The sequence below is a fragment of the Petaurus breviceps genome, unplaced genomic scaffold (assembly GCF_028583685.1).
Source record: "Petaurus breviceps papuanus isolate PSGF00001 unplaced genomic scaffold, PetGlider_PUasm1.0 38, whole genome shotgun sequence".
NCBI lineage: Eukaryota > Metazoa > Chordata > Mammalia > Diprotodontia > Petauridae > Petaurus > Petaurus breviceps.
In genome coordinates, this window is record NW_027186304.1 from 72,431,892 (window position 1) to 72,449,472 (window position 17,581).

At 36.3% G+C, this 17,581-nt stretch overlaps 1 protein-coding gene across 2 annotated transcripts in view; it reads left to right on the forward strand.

The window, feature by feature from the left end:
• NKAIN3 (sodium/potassium transporting ATPase interacting 3) overlaps positions 1 to 17,581 on the forward strand; it is an 862,428-nt gene that overhangs the window by 428,651 nt on the left and 416,196 nt on the right. The window lies entirely within an intron of this gene.

Below are 17,581 nucleotides of genomic sequence, written 5' to 3' on the forward strand. Positions count from 1 at the left end.
ACCTTGCTCACTAGTGTAAAATTAGTGTAATGTCTGGGGCAAGTCACTTGGCTTCCTAACTTCAGCATTCTCATCTCTAAAATGAGGAAGTTAGAATAGATTACTTCTTAAGGTCCCTTCCTGTTCTCAATCTATGAATGGTTCATTTTAGCTGTCTTAAGTGTTTGTAATATTTATGTATTGGAATATGACTGGGAATAGGCAGCTGGGTAGCACACTGCATAGAATGCTAGACCTGAAATCAGGACAACTCCTTTTCCTGAGTTCAGTTCCAGTTTCTGACACTAACTGTATAACCCTGAGCAAGTCACTTAACCCTGTTTGCCTCAGTTTCCTTATCTATACAATGAACTGGAGAAGGAAATGACAAACCACTCCAGTACCTTTATCAAGAAAACCCCAAAAGGGATCACAAAGAGTCAGACATGGTCGAAACAAGTGAATAATAACATAGGTGGGGTTACCTTATCAGGGTTTTTTTGGAAAAGGATGTATAATTATGATATCATATCACAAATATGACTACATGGATGATCAAATCTTATTTTCAAGATTAGAAGAATAATGGATGATAAAAGAGAGAGTTAAGTTTAACATAACTATCTATCTACAAAAATAGAACTGAAGTTAAGAATGAGAAGCTTCATTGATGAAAGCAGATACAACTGAAACTCTATGAAAGTTTGGATACATAATAATAATAATATTAACTAACATGCAGATTTGTATTGTTTTTATTGTCATTTTTCAGTTGAGTCTCACTCTTCATGACCCCATTTAAGATTTTCTTAGCAAAGATACTGAAGTAGTTTGTCCATTTCCTTCTCTAGCTCATTTTACAAATGAGTAAACTGCATGAACTTTTATAGTCGAAAAAAAAGAATGCAAAAACTGAACCCAGAAAGCCATTTTTTTCAGGTTCAAGTCAATATAAAATCTATACTTTGCCATAGACTAAACAATTTGCTAAGTAATAGCAAAATTGATAACATGATATCACAGACAGCCATGACAACAACAATCAAACTCTAATTAAAAAAAAAAGAATAATAATGCATCAGGGAATTATATCTTTGATATGATGTCATATTTGTTCATTCTTGAAAAAAAAAAGCTGATTAGTTAAATTAACCCCTATCTCCACTCCCACACCAATCTCTGTATCTCACACAGAAGGTCTTTTAGAGATTAAAAGGGCAGCCTATGAAAGGGCCTCGTGAAGGTGGCTGAGCTGCTTTCAGGCTGTTCTTCCCCTTTTCACCTAGAGGGAATAACCAATAGCTATCTCAGCATGCCTGGTACATGGTCTGTAGCCCACATGTGAAACTGCAGGTATGGAATCTTTTGTGAATTACTTAGTTTTCATTTGATAAATATTGCTGCCTCATTATACTCCTGAAGAGCAGTCAACCTTGGAGAAGGTGGCTTGCCAAGCCCCCTGGTTGGGACAGAATCTATGAATGAGTAACCCATGATCTTTAAGAGTTACCAACTACACACTGGAACTGGCAGCGTTACCTGACTACAGGCAATTAAGAGAGTCATTCCAAGCCCTCACAGGACCTTGGCCACAAGCATGTGGCTCTTAGGGTTGGTTTTTTTTGACAATAGTTATTTTTCAGCTATCCAAAACAGTGTATCTGTTCTTTCAACCATTTTGCACTAACATTTTCTTTCACTTCTTCCATTATCAAAATTAATTTTATCTGAAAATGGTAAATGCTGGCTAGCTGTACCAGAATCCCTCATCTTACCTCAGTGTCTTGTACTTTTTTCTACCCTCTTTCTTTTTCTGTGCCTGATCTTCCAATTCAGGGTCCTTTGTCCAAGATCAGTGAGGACCATAGGCTAGAATAATAATGATAATAATAGATAATATTTGGGCAGATTTTTAAGGTTTTTTATTGTCATTTTTCAGTCGAGTCTCACTCTTCATGATCCTATTTAAGGTTCTCTTGGCAAAGATACTGCAGTGGTTTGTCCATTTCCTTCTCTACCTCATTTTACAGATGAGTAAACTGAGGCAAACATGGTTAAATGACTTGCTCAGGGTGACACAGCTAGTAAATATCTGAGGCTAGATTTAAATTCAGGAACATGTCTTCCTGACTCCAGGCCTCTCATTCTTTCTGCTGTACCATCTAGCTACCTCACTTTAAAATTTACAAAGTACTTAATTTATATTTCCTCATTTGATCTTCAGGATATCCAGGGAAAGGATCACTGTAATTATTCTTTTCTCCTTTTTTTTGAATGAAAAAAACTGAAAATAAGAAAGGTTATGTTACACACCCAGGTTAAATACCTAGCAAGTATTTAGGGGAAAGGAGGTATTTTTAACCCAGACCTTCTTGACCAAGTCCAGAAACATCTCTGATGCCATATTTCATCTTTAATTTTTTTCAAATGTCACATCATTTGTTTCAAATAAATATCATATTTGACTATGAGGCATCTTGCTACTTACTCTACCTGCCTCCCAGACAGCCAGATGTTTCTGCTCAGAAGAAGCTGATATAACTCTCTTATATTCAAAGCTGGTTGGGCTCTTTCTGAGGTTTTCCAGAAGCATTAGTTATTCCCTTCCCACTGGTTGGGTTTGTGCTTCAACACAATTTTAACCTAATACAAATCTACCCCTTTTATGGCTACCCTGCTTCTTCTAGTGGGCTTCTTTTCATTAGTCATTTCCCCCCTAGGGCCAGTCTAGCAGAAATGTGTTGTAGGAAGAATTGCACACATGCTTCATCCATAGGGTTCATTGTGGGTTATGATAATTTGACACTGTGGTTCAGCAGTGATGCTGATGACATTGCTAACATACCTAGATATAATACCTGTGGTAGTCATGTGGTTAGAAGGTTCTATCAGCTATCCCTAGATAGTCATTTTGGTCTGGAACTCAACACTCCTTTGACACCACATACTTTCCAGTCTCTCAGTAGTGTTACTTAGTTTTTGGTATGACAACTGGTCCACCATTACACAGTGTTCTTCCCTTTATATTAGACTTCAATGGCTATGTTAATGTTGTCCCCTCCATTCCTGGAACATATTCCATCTTGTTTCTGCCACATAGATTTTCTCTCTTCCTGTAAGATACAACTCAGGTACCCTTTTTGTATGAACCCTTTCTTGATTTCCCAAATAGTTAGTGCCCTCCCTCCCAAATTACCTTCTATTTGTCTATTTTTGTGTATATAGATAGATAGAGATATAGATAGATATATGCATATGTATATATGGAAACACCTATATGTACACTTATGTGTATATACTCATATATATTTCTTTGTTAACTTTATATTTATTTTGTTCATATTTTACCCATCAGCATTCAAATTCATTTTAAGTAGAGGTTTTATTCTTTGTACCTATATCCTCAGTGACTAATAATAGTAATATGTAGAACTTTAAGGTTTGCAAAACAATATATGTATATGTATGTATCTATGTATAATTTGATTCTTACAAAAATTTATTCTGTGAGGTAAATGCTTTCATTATCCCTTCTTTACATATGAGGAAATTGAGAATGAAAGAGGTTAAATGACCTAAACAAAGTTATGTAGATAAGAAGTGCCTAAGGCAGGATTTGAACTCTGGTCTTTAAGACTGTATGTACCAGGGGGTAGCTAGGTAGCACAGGGAATAGAGCACTGGCCCAGAGTCAGGAGGACCTAAGTTCAAATCTGACCTCAGACATTTAACACCCACTAGCCTTGTGACCTTGGACAAGTCACTCAACCCCAATTGTTCTTCCCTCCCCTCTCCAAAAAGAAAAGCAAAAAAATATATGTGTGGCTTGAGCTGTAAACCAAAGGTCAGCTTTAGGGGTGGCTAGGTGGCACAGTGAATAGTGGTCCTGGAGTCAGGAGGACTTGAATTCAAATTCGTCCTTAGACACTTGACACACTTATTAGCCATGTGCCTTTGGGCCAGTCACTTAACCCCAATAGCCCTCCAAAAAAAAAAAGACTACTTACTTCTCTCTAGCCATTGTAGCACCTTGCTGCCTTAGTGTCTGGCAGTGTATGGTACAAAGTGGATACTTAATGAATACCTATTCAATGATTGATGATGGACATATGGCTGGGGATAGATTGTCCTGGGTATAGACTTGGTTCTTGCAAACATGGTCTTGAGAAATTAATTTCTTCTCACCTTGGGGAATTCCATTCTTGTGTTGGTATTTGTTATATCTTCTATTTTGGAAGCTTCCTGTAGGTCTATTCTCCTTTATCCTGCTTAAAAAACAAAACAATGACAATCATTGCATTGCTTTTTGATTTAAGATATTTCATCTTTGTTTTCCTTCTATTCAAATTTATGATGAAGAAGAGAGAGTGGGAACATAATGAGAGATAAAAATGGCTTTCTGATGTGTAGTGTTTGACATACACTTAGCATGCTGTCACAGTGGTACTGACAGATGTGTGTCAGAGTAGCCAGCAAGCAGTCAGAAGGTCTAAATATTGAATGCTGGGATTTGTGCCAAAGTGACATATGGTTTCTTATAAATGATGAATATTCTATTATCTGATGAGTGGCACCATACAGGGAAAGTAGAGTGGATTTGGGAAGGTCCAGTTCAGCTGAGCCTAGAACACAGAGCATTTTTTTTTACATTGGCATTGTCCGAGGTTTAAGATGGAAGTCAACGGACTTACTCAAACAAGACAGATAAGTGTGATCCCATCTATTAAGGAATTCTGTTTAAAAAGAAACTACAGTATTAATTGATCTATCAAATATATTTTGAATACATGATATCATCCCTAAAGAGCTTCAAATAAGCCAAGTATTCTAGATATTCAATTAAATTCCAACTCAATTCAGGAGGATTTATGAAGCATCTAAAATATATGGAATGCTTTGCTGTGGAATGGGGAATGAAAAGGAAGGATATATGGCTTAGGGAAGATATTGTGCTTCCTTTTATATAGAGTATTATATATGGCTATGACATAGGAAGTTAGGGCATTGACTCAAGTAAGCCCTTTTCTATCATGTAACAATTTAAGAGACTAAAAAGGTAAGAGTACTTCAGGTCAGAGTTAGTATTATTTTCTGTTTCTCCAATAATTTCATATTATGAGTCTATCTTTTGGTTTTTGCCATTTAATGACTCAGAAAGAAAAGCTCTGAGTTTTCCTAGACAGGACTCAACTTCTCTGGTCAATTTCTCCAGGGTACTTCAGAATTTGGCTCATTTCTAAGTCCAATAAATATATGTAAATAAACAAGAAAGTCAGAAAACAAAACAATTCAAAAAAAACAAAAGGAGCAGATCCTCAGTACTCATATGCCATGTAAGCATTCAGGCTAACAAAATATTAACTATAGGACAAGCCTTGTTTAACATGACCCCACTCTTCAAAATACAAAGACACCCATGTCCAGTCCCCATAAGTTCCACCCATGTCCCCCATCCCCTGCAAGAAAGAACTTGGGATTGCTGAAGAATCAAGCAACTCAGCCTTACGATAAGACCACATCCCAGAGTCAAATAATTCCTCCTGATTATAGTTGGTACCTTTCAAAGTGAAGAAATGTACAGGGAAAGTCATTCAGGATTATTGAAGTATCACCTCCCTCCCCTCCATCTTTGAGCATGTGTGGTTGTCAAACCTCTTAAGTATCAGTGATGGTATCGGAATTGTAATTCTGAATCATAATCCTGCTCTTCACTTCTTAGTCAAGGAACTCCTACATTTGGTCCAAAAAGTTTTCCATTGCTTTGCCTTTTCTCTTGCATTGATTGCATTTCTGCAACTCCATCTCAACTCAGGAAATCTTCACTATTTAGCCAGTGTCCCTATCTGCCTCAATGCCCAGGTCCACATGATTCTCTGGAACACATGGTTCCTTGTAGGGACTAGATTCCCTATAGAGAACTGAGTGTTCTTTTGTATCCAAGTATCTTCTTTTTAACCTCTCAGCTCTGGTCCTTTCTTTATGTGTCACTATGTTATTACACTTCCTTTCTGAAAGGCAAGTCTGAGAATATAGTACAGATGTAAATAATGGCTTTGAATCAATCATCTTCGATGTATTGATATGCTAAAACTCAGAGCAGTACAAGAAATTCACCAGAGTTAATATAGTTAGAGAAAACTCACTAAGGTGACACTATTTATACTAAGAGTTTTCAAAATTGGGACAAAGGAGGACTCAGGAAACTTAAGTTTAGAAAAGTTAAATGGGGGAGGCTAGGTGGCGCCATGAGTAAAGTGCCAGCCCTGGAGAGGTCCTGAGTTCGGTTCTGGCCTCAGACACTTAACACCCACACACCCACACACACACACACACACACACACACACACACACACACACAAAACTGGCCGTGTAAACTTGGGCGAGTTACTTAACCCCAATTGCCCTCGAAAAGGCAAAAAAAAAAGAAAGAAAAGAAAAAAAAGAAAAGTTAAATGACCTGTATACCACTACATAGTTGGAAAATGCCAGAGTCAGAATTAGAACTCAGGTCTTCTTACTCCAAATATATCCTCATACTGCCTTTCATGGGCAAAGTGCCTTTGCCTCAAGAAAGAGAATGGGGGGATAGTCTGAATATTTTACATAAGGCCTGCCTTGGAGATATTGCAGGTTTCATTCCAGACTACCTTAATAAAACATATATTATAATAAAGAAAGAAACAATTTTGAGTGTGTGTGCAATAGTATTGTATCTAAATAAACAATGTATGCACCTCAGTTTAAAAATACTTTATTGTTGAAAAATGCTAACCATCATCTGAGCTTTCAACAATTCATAACCTTTTTGCTAGTGGAGATTTTGCCTTGGTGTTGATGGCTGCTGACTGATCAAGGTGGTGTCTGCTGAAGGATAGAGTGGTTGTGGCAATTTCTTAAAATAAGACAGTAATGAAGTTTGCCCATCGATTGATTTTTCATTTCACTTGAACCCTTAGAAACGTTTGTAGGGTTAAGTGGCCTAATCTCAATATTGTTGTATCTCAGGGAATACAGAAACCAGAGGCAAGGGAAGAGATGGGGAATGGCCAGTTAGTGGAGCAGTCAGAGCACACACGTTTATCAATTAAGTTTTCTGTCTTATATGGATGCAGTTTGTGGTACCCCAAGACACATAACAGAAACATCAAATATCATAGATCACCATAACAGATAATAATAATAATAATAATGAAAAAGTTTGATACATTGTGACAATTATCAAGATGTAGCACAGGGACACAATGTGAGCACATACTATTGAAAAAATGGTGCCAATAGACTTGCTCAATCCAGGGTTGCCACTAATCTTCAATCTGCAAAAAGAAAATCCCACAATATCTGCAAAGTGCAGTAAAGAGAAGTACAATAAAATGAGGTATGCCCATATGCTTTTCAGCCGCCAAAGAACTATTAAGAAAGGATGGGTTAGCAAAGAAAGTTAGCAAAGAAGAATGAGGCCATTTGACAAATGTCAGAAATGAAAATTGTCTTCTAGAGTCACTTCAATGCATTCTTTTTTTTTCTTTAAAATGAGAACAAGAAACCCATTAAGTTCATGAAGATTGGAATTTCTATTACTGTAAAGAAAATAATAACAACTGACATTTATAGACTACTCTCAATAGCTATAGAGTACAAAATAGTTAAAGGTTTCTATGGCAAAAACAAGGAAAAATGTGTTTTTGAAGTTTCTATTTATGTCCAGAGAAGTGAGAATAGTTGTTTGTCTGTGGATTTTTGGATTGCATTCTTTGGTTCAATGAAAGGCATCCTGAATTTGGACTTGACAGACCTGGGGTCAAACCCTGACTCTGCTTCTTACTTATCTTGAAAAACTTACTGAGTCTGGCAAATAACTTCTCTCTAGATCTGTTTCCTCATCTGTAAAATGAAGAAGTTGAACTAAATAACCTCTAAGGTTTATCTCAGTTCTAAATCTATTATCCTTTGATCTCAGATAGAATTAAACCACTCCTTGCTCCTCCCTGCTCCTTCTTGACACAAGAAAGTCTTGATCACAGAAGGAACCAAAAGTATACGTGTTCTCTTTCTGTCAAAATTCGAGATGACTGACAAAGCTTCCCTATGGGTCAGGAATCCACAGAGTGAAATAGGTAGCTAATTTTTAAATTGTTCTGTCATAACTGAATAACTTTAATGTTGAAAATGGCATTCCATGTTGTAGAATTTAAATGTTACTTAGAATAATACTTAAGAATACTGATGTGAAAATCAATGAAAGTCACATATGTTCTCTTTTTATAAATGCAGTTTCCTACAATGTAGATAATTTTCTATTCTAATAGGATAGCCCTGTTTAGAAAAGGCCAGTGAATAGAACAAAAACCCCATTATTAAAATATTCATCATACTTGCAAATAGGTTAACAGGTATCTTTTAGCTTACAAATTGAACCCAAAGGAAACAGAATAAGAAAAGGTTTGATGAGATTTCCTCCAGAACTCCTCTAAACCATACTCCATTTCTTTCATGTCCTGGGGCTTACACATTTTCGTGGCTGGTTTAGGTAAAAAAAAAAAAAAGTCTAGTTCTGTTGGGGAAATGTCTTCACCTGCATCATTGTCTTAGGCTGTCCCCATTGAACACAAATTGTGCTTTTCTATTTAATGCTTTTATCCATGAAATTTTGACAAAAGTGCTACTCTCTACTTTAATATTACTGCTCCTTTTTTTAATCAGGCCAAGTGAAGCATGACTACAGACTGAGAAAACCACAGTGGGTATTCTCCTATTAGAGATGCCAGTTGATTTTATTAACTCAGGGTCACCTCCACACTTTGATAAGTCATTGGAGTGGGACTGTAGTAGTGGAGACATGATCATGACCCATGGGAAGATGTTCACCCAAGCTTAAGGTGAAAATAACATATCGGTGAATAAAAAGTCATTTGGGGAAATGTCTGTTATTAATTTCATCATTTCACCATATAAACCCTTTAGAAGGATAACAGATAATCATTTGGGGACTATGGCCTCAACTTTAGCAAATGTTTGACTAGAAATCAACTAAATTTTAACCTCTACAAATATAATGGTACATCCATTGTGCCTCTGTTTTTAACAACCTCTTTAGGTACGTCAATGTATCTTAAACAAACTTGGCTACAGAACATCTCTTTTTTGGAACTGAAAATTATTGATGTAACACATATATTCTGATTGTTATGGGATAAATGTGGTTGGGACATGGAGAGCAAGCTGGAGATAAAAGGGGGTGTTATGATGAAGGACGTGGGGAGAATAGAGTGAGGTGCATCAGGGGCATGCCATCCCAGGATGGACCAACAATTGAGAGGGGAGGGACCCTTCCCTAGAGATATGAATAAGAATACAGGGGTTGGTACTTTGGTGTCCAGAGGGCTTATGTAGAATAAGATTTAGATGATTACTCTCTTACTTCACACAGTCCAATTCTATGCATCATAAAGTATGGGGAATTTGAATTCATCTGGCAATAGCAGTGTTGAAACTTTTCACTCTGCTTCTTCTAATTTCATATTTCTATTTCTCCTCCCATTCCAACACCCTTGTCCAGCTCTCCTCACAGCTAGTGATAACCTGGTGTAAGTATCAAATCAGGGCTCTTAACTGAAATTTCTTGGGGAGTCCTCCTGGATGCAAAGACTAAACCAAAACCAGCTCTGCCTGAAAAGAGCTGACCTTCTATTGGCTGTTTCCCCTGCACACTCTCTGAGGGTATTAGATTTTTACCTCTGTATTCCTAGGACATAGCACAGTACGTGGCACATAGTAGGTACATTATAAATGTTTATTGAATAAATGCTTGTTGAACGTATTGGAGCACTAGAGTTCCAGTGAACACATTACAGAAAATATTGAATAAGTTTATTCTGGCTACTTTAAAGTATTTTCTCTCTTTTGTTATCACCTATAATCCAGCCTGAGAAAAAGAAATTTGCTCATTTGTCTGTCTTCCTATAATGAATTTTAAAAGTCATTCATTTTTGTATAGCACTTTTCAGTATTCAAGTTTTGACTTTTTCTAGGCACACAGGGTTCTTGCCTGCTCCTTTTTTGGTACTTTAAGTTGGTTTACAGAATATAGATCAGGTTTGTTCTGTGAATATTATTGCACTTTGTACCATTAATATGAGTTATCTCATATTGCCTTGCTTCTATGTCTCATTTTCCCTACTTAATTGTAAGTAGTTGGGCAGGGCAGTAGAAACCTCATCAATTCATTTGGACAAATATGAAGTGCTTATTTTTGTGCTAAGTGCTAGAGGATAAAAATATGAAATGATGAGAAAATTTAAATAATACAAATTCCAATAACTCATTTATAAAAGGCTTTAGGGTTCACAAAGTGTTTTCCCTATAATACTCCTATGAGATAGGTAATGCAAATATTCTCATTTTCAAAGAGATCTTGAAATGGGGAGAACTTAAAGTGATTTGTCGAGGATTACATGGATAGTGTGTGTTCCAGTATTTAAGCACTATTCTGCTACCAACACTTTCCATTACACCACATAGTCTAGATACATGTAGTCTTTGTTACCAAGGAGCTCATGATGAGCATGGAAGTTAAGACATGCATGTGAATGATATAGATGTTACCATATGTTAAACACTCAGGCAGGACCAAACAAAGTGATAAGAGATTCAATAGAAAAGTGATCCTTTATACATGAAGGGAAAGGGAATGGGTCAAGTGAAACCTAAGCTATTTTTGGAAGTAAATAATAGATTTCAACAGAAAAAAAATAACAAGAAAGACAATTCTAGGCAAGGTAAATAGCAGGCACTGATTCTTTGAAATGGGAAAGGTCAAGGATGAGATTTGTGAATGATGAGTAGTACTGTATGGCTGAAATGTATGCAGATCATGCAAAGTAGTATACAATTAGCCAGGTAAAGTAGATTGGAATAAGACTGTGGAGGACTTTGAATGTCAAAAAAATATATTTGTATTTTTAATCAGTAAGAAATAGGAAAGGGCGGCTAGGTAGCACAGTGAATAGAGCACTGGCTCTGGAGTCAGGAGGACCTGAGTTCAAATCCGGCCTCAGACACTTGACACATTTATTAGCCATGTGACTTTGGGCAAGTCACTTAACCCCAATTGCCCTCCAAAAAAAAAAAAAGAAAAAATATCCCTGCTAATTTCCAGAAGTAGTTACAAAAAACTATGGTTTATTTTGAGGCAGCTAGGTGGCGCAGTGAATAGAGCATCAGCCCTGGAGTCAGGAGGATCTGAGTTCAAATGTGGCCTCAGACACTTAACATAAAACTAGCCATGTGACCTTGGGCAAATCACTTAACCCCAACTGCCCCACCTTCCCCCCTCCAAAAATTAAAAAAAATTAAAAATTAAAAAAAAAGAAATAGTAGACCATTTAAAATTTTGGAGTAAAAAACTGACATAGTCAAAGTTGGTGATCTTCACTGTATAAAACTGGACTACAGAGAGAAAGGATTGGAGGTTAGGAGGTCACCTAGAGGCTATTAAGATATTCCATTCAAGAAGCGATAAGGGTCTAAATATGAGTGCTAACAATGGGAGTAGAAAGGTGAAGGGAGAAGAAATTGCAGAGGCAGAACAGGATTTGGTGACTTTAGAGCTACAATGGAGAGATAAATATCTTTGATAGCAGTAGGCATTTAATAAGTTTTAGATGAATGTTAATTTATTTTTCCCAGTGAAAGTCTTGTTTTATTACGTATTTAACTTATAGTTAACAAAAATAAGCAAGACATAAGCATTTATTAAGCACCCAGCATGCATCAAGCACTGTGCTAATCTGAATATTAATTTCTTGACTCTAGTACCATCACAAAATGATACGAGGATCAGACTTTCATTGGCTTATATAATCACCAAAATATTTTGTAATTTTGAAAGATCAGAAAGAACAGGAGCAGGCTGAAGGGTAGAATCCTTATTAAGCTGAAGTTATAAGTTTGTGGAAATATTTCAACTCTGACTATTACTATTTTATTGCAGAATATTAATCCCTTTTAATTAATTAATCCTACTAATTCTTACAGATTCTCAGAGTTAGAAGGGACTTCCAAGGCCAACTAGTCTATCACATTCCTGAAAAACAAATTTACAGCATCCCCTACCAGTGGTCTTCTAGTACTTGCTTGAATAGCAGTTAGAAGAATCAACTACTCCCCGAAGCAGCCTGTTCCATTAAAAAGAATCTAATTGTTAAGAATTTTTTTATCTATACATCAGGCTTAAATTTTCCTCTTTATAACTATTCATTGCTCCTAGTTTGGCATTCAGAGTTCAAATAATGCAAATCTGTGTTCTACATATCAAATGCTTAAATATAATATGTTCCCCCCAAGCCTTCTCTAAGCTAAACATCTCCATTTCTTTCAAAGAGTCCTCATATAACATGAACACAATTCCAATTGCTCTTCTCTAGATGTACTGTAGGGCATCATTGTTCTTCCTTATGGTCCCTAGGAGAGAATAAGCACAATATTCCAGATATCTTCTGAGCAGAATGGAGCATAGCATAATAATTACTCCCTTATTCCTGGATATTATGACTCATTACAGTTGCCTAAATTTTCATCAGCTTTCTTGGAGGCCTTATCATACTTCTCACTCCTATAAAGCTTTCTGTCCACTAACCTCCCTTAATAACTTCTTTAGAAAACTTGCTACTTCATCACACCTCCACCATTTTATAATTTTGGCATTGATTTCTAACCCACTTCTAAGACATTACATTTATCTCTATCTTACTGACTATTCTACCTGGTCAAGATGTTTTTGAATCCTGTTACCTGGTGACTGATTAGCTCATTTTTGTATTTGCAAAATTGATAAATATGACATCTATGACTTTATCTGCATTGATCATAAAACACAAAAACATATGGCACAAGGCAGAGGGACCCCAGGAATACTTCTCAGAACATTTCCATCTAATCTGATACTCAACCATTAATGACTAGGGTTTTTTGGTGTGTGTGTGGGGGGGGGGAGACTTGCCATTCCACTAACTCTGAATACTAAATGTACTATTATTGAAACTTTAATATGCTATTGATGAGGTCCCAAATCTCATTATCTCAAAGAAATTCAGAAGAAATTTTCAAACACTCTGCCAATATATAGGTAAACTCTATAGCAATCCCATAATCTTCCAGATAATAAACCTCATTTATAAAAAGGAATTAAGATTACTTTGGCATGTCCTACCACTTTGAAATCATTACTTTATTTCCTAGACATTCATTAACCAGTTCTCTAAGTCATATATGTATGTATGTGTGTAGGTTTTATATATATATATATGTATATATATGTATGCATATATATATACAAATAAATATATTCACACATATATATATATATATATATATATTCAATAGAATTCAATTCAATTACATAAGCGTTTATTAAGCAACTTCTGCCTGCCAGATGCTGTGATAGGAATTGTGGATGCAAGACAAATAACAAACAAACAACAAAAACAACAGAATCTGTTCTCAAGGTACTTATATTCTTTTAAGTATATCATGAGGCCTTTTTCTCTCCTGTACTTATAAGAAAATGTGTTGCTGTTAATTTTGTCTTGAATATTTGAAATGATGTGGCTATGTTCTCAAATATATGTGTGTGTGTGCATACATCAAAAAGTCACAGAATAAAAGAAAAGGAAGAGGGGGGAGGGATCTCAGAGAACACCTAATTCAGCCTATTCCTGACCAAGAATGCCACCCCCAACACATGATCTTTTTTTTTTGTATAAAAAACTTATCAGGTAAAGAGGAATCCATTATCTCCCAAGACAATTCACTCCGCTTTCAGTTAGGTCAAATAGTTAGAAAGTTTGAGCTAGAAGGAGCTTTTGAGCAATAGATTATTTATTGGGATAATTTTGACCCACTCTAGGCAAGATAATAGTTACACAAGAGGAAAAGGAGAGAGAAAAATACCAGGCTGAGTCTCTGTAGGATGCTTAATTTACCTAGAGGGATGTGGGTCCTAGGAGAATAGGTTCTCATTATAGCATATAATTATAAATACCCCAACTCAACTTTTAATGCCACAAAGATCCTACAAACAATTCTTATATTTATATTTCCTATAAACTCTCCCAGAGAATGAAAATCATAAAAAAAGAACATAACACTGAAAAATAAAATGTTTGAAACAAAGTGAAATCAAAGATTAAAAAACAGATTTACCATAACCATTTAGATATGAAGATTTTAGTTTAAATTTTTATATGTTAGAATTAGGCCATAATTTAGAAGAAACTCCCTGTTTTAATATAAGTATGTCACTTCAAACATGATTTACATTTGTTGCTTATTAATTGTTAGGTAAAAAAAAGGAGAAAGGCTGGGGTAGTGTCTTAAAATGAAGAAAAATAAAAAAAAATTAAAAATGAAGAAAAATAGGGGAAAATTTCCCTGATGTTTGGTAATATAATATGGATCCCTTGACTTGTCAACTTTTGACATTTCAACCCTGGCCTCTGTAGGTCAGATATGACTGAAAGCTATTACCATTGAGCAGTTGTTTCGTGACCTTTCCAAAATGAGTTTATGACTTCAGTCTAGTTCACATCCCATAAGTGTTTATTATCATAGAATGAACCAATAGAGGTTAGTCACCTTCCTTATTGCCTGCTTTAGCTGGGGGGTCATGTGCAGGCAGCACACCAACCCTTCTAAAGCTAACTTTGATACCAAAGATGCTCTTCAGCAACATATATTTCATTTCCAATTTGAATAACCTCTCAACCAGAAATACTGGTTGGAACTTTCTGAAACTGGACCACTGTTGTTAGATTATTTGAGTTTCTCTGCAAAGAAATTGTAGAATTATATGTAGAGAGAGAGAGGAGAAAAGAAGGAGAGGAGAGGAAAAAGAAAGAGAGGGAGAAAAGAGGAAGAGAAGAGAGACGAAGACAGAGTAACGGGGGGGGGTTCACTCATTAAACATTATTTTGTATGAAGAAAGTGTTTTTATTTATTCTTGGAATCAATAAAAGACCTATAAGTCCTAGATTTAAAAAACTTAAGATACGTAAGGAATTTTGTCCAGGGGGCTGTCCCCTAGGAAAATGTTGCACAGTTGAGGGACAAGGATCTAAGAGGGGGAAGATACAATGAAATGAGAGAATATGAGCTAAACATCAAGGTTGGAGAGTTACATTTGGAATTCTTCATCTTGCAATAACAAAAATCAGTGGGGGAAAACAACCCTTCTATAGCTAAAACAGTAAACACTTTTATTTTCACCTATCATAATATAAATGTAAGCTGCATTTCTATCCCACTGCTCCCTTCCAAACCATTTCTTCCTTGAAAGAAGTGGGGGCAAGTCTTCCTTGCCATGCTGTTAGAAAACACCCTAGAAGGTGCAGCACCATGGTATTTGGGTAAAAATGACATGAACGGATTTCCCTTTATTCTTATATGTCTGGGCAAGTCATTCCTGCCTGTGTGGGCACCATCGTGGGATGGGCAGGAGATCTCATCATTGGGGGTCTAGGCATCATAGACACGTGGCCTCCCTTGGGCAGCATCATCCCAGGAATAGGCATCATTCCAGGAGGAGGGAGGCCCTTCATTGGCATCATAGGGGGACCTCCTGTATGGAGTTCTGGCATCATACCAGGTCAAGTAGGTCCAGGGAGATTAGGAAGAGGTAGGATCATAGCCTCTGCCAGTGGAGGAGCAGAGAAGGGAGTGGGAAGAATTTTTCCTTGCTGAAATGCAGGCGTGGTTTTCTCAATGAGGCTCTGAGCTTGCTCTTGTGTTTCCTACCACTGCAGTGTCTTTCATGCAGATGGTTGGGCATGGTGCTCTACCCTTCCTGGATCTTACCAATCCATGCTGAGCCATCGGAAGCGACCCCATTCAGCGTTATTGATGATTTCCTGTGTCTTAAATATTAGATATTCTAAGTGATGCTACCTTTGGAGCCATGACACTTTCCTTTGAATTCCTTTTCTTCCATTCAGGGAAATGAGGCACTTAGCCAGGGGAAGGTACACACAGATGAAATAACACAGAGCAGATTGTGCTTAATTACTGAATGAACAGAAAGCAAGTGTAAGGTCAAATTAGTCAGCATCTTTGATGCAATATTCTAAATTTCAAGAGACATTCAAGATTCATCTTCCCTTTTTCCAGGCATTGTTGACAACCACATGTGAGATCCTCAGTGATTTTTTCTTCATCTCAGTGCAGTTGCACCCTAGTAACTTTATAATATTTATTTGAAAAACTAGTACAGTGTCATAGAATTCAGTTGTAAAATACATGCTTAGAACTGACACATATGTTTCATGACACAGATCAGATTAAATGTAGCCTATTTAAGCAATCTCATCATTTGTCATTGCTCTCTCGTACTCCCATACTCTTTTCATTTATCGTAACACAATGCCTCCAAACTTATGTTCTTCTTTGATCTTTGTCTTAGTTGGGCCATAAAAAAGAAAGATTGCTTAGTCTCAATAACCAATTCATTAATGTTTTTGTTTTATTTTTCTTTGTGATTTGAAATTACTATTCATTTATCAGAGAAACAGCTAGCTCTCATTAAACCCTTGTCCTTGTTCCCCTGAATGATACTATGTGGTGTGAAAAGGAAACCTGCTATTTCTTTGTCTGATGCCAGGACTCCCACTTTTCTTTTCTTTAGCTTGTCATGATGAAATCCTTAGTTAATGTTGTTGACAAGTATATATACTTTTAGTTGCCAGCTGGGTCTTTCATCACACAAAAGAACTGCAGAGAGAAAGTCTGGCTCAGAGAGGGCTGCTGGAATAACTGGCATCTTTCACTAAGAAATACTACCTTTGCCCTCAGGGCACTGTACTCTCAAAGGCTGCAATATAGCTAATCAACTATGACTTGAATGTAAAGGAAAAGAGAGAAAATTGCTTGATTCATGGATGGCAACGGTAGGGCCAGCTAAAGTTGCCAGTAGTTATTGTTTTACTGTTAAATAAATAGGGGTTACCATGGAGAGGTCATTGTAAAAGGGAAAAAATGGTGGCAAGGCCAGAGGAAAGAAACAGCCAAATTCTCCTTCAGACTAAAATGATGAGAACTCAGTAATAGTGCCTTTCCATGGGTATTCATTTCTATTTTTGTCATGGAATTACAGAAATGAATGATCAAGAACATTATTGTATTAATAGTATTTCTGATATACATCTTGGAAGGAACATCTTCTCACTCTTTGTCTATCAAGTGTTTCTCTTCTCCCTTTCAAATTTACCCACGGTCCCTAAAATTCACTCCAGATCCATTTTATCTATAGTCTTTCCTAATTATAGAATTGTAGCTTTCCAATCAAGGATCTATTCCTGCCAACTCCTTGCAAACAATTCTGTTTTTGCTTCTCCAGAGGAAAAAAATATAAAAAAAGAAAATGTGGGCCAATTAATATTTGATATCTATGTGAAAGATACTATGTTGATGGTGTTATTTTGTTGAATTGTCTTTTTAGAATATAAGCTTATAAAAGTTTAAAATCACTACAGTCTTACCTTCTGTACTCATGATTGTATATTAAAATATAATTATATTATTGTAGAAACTATATATATATATACACATATGTAGA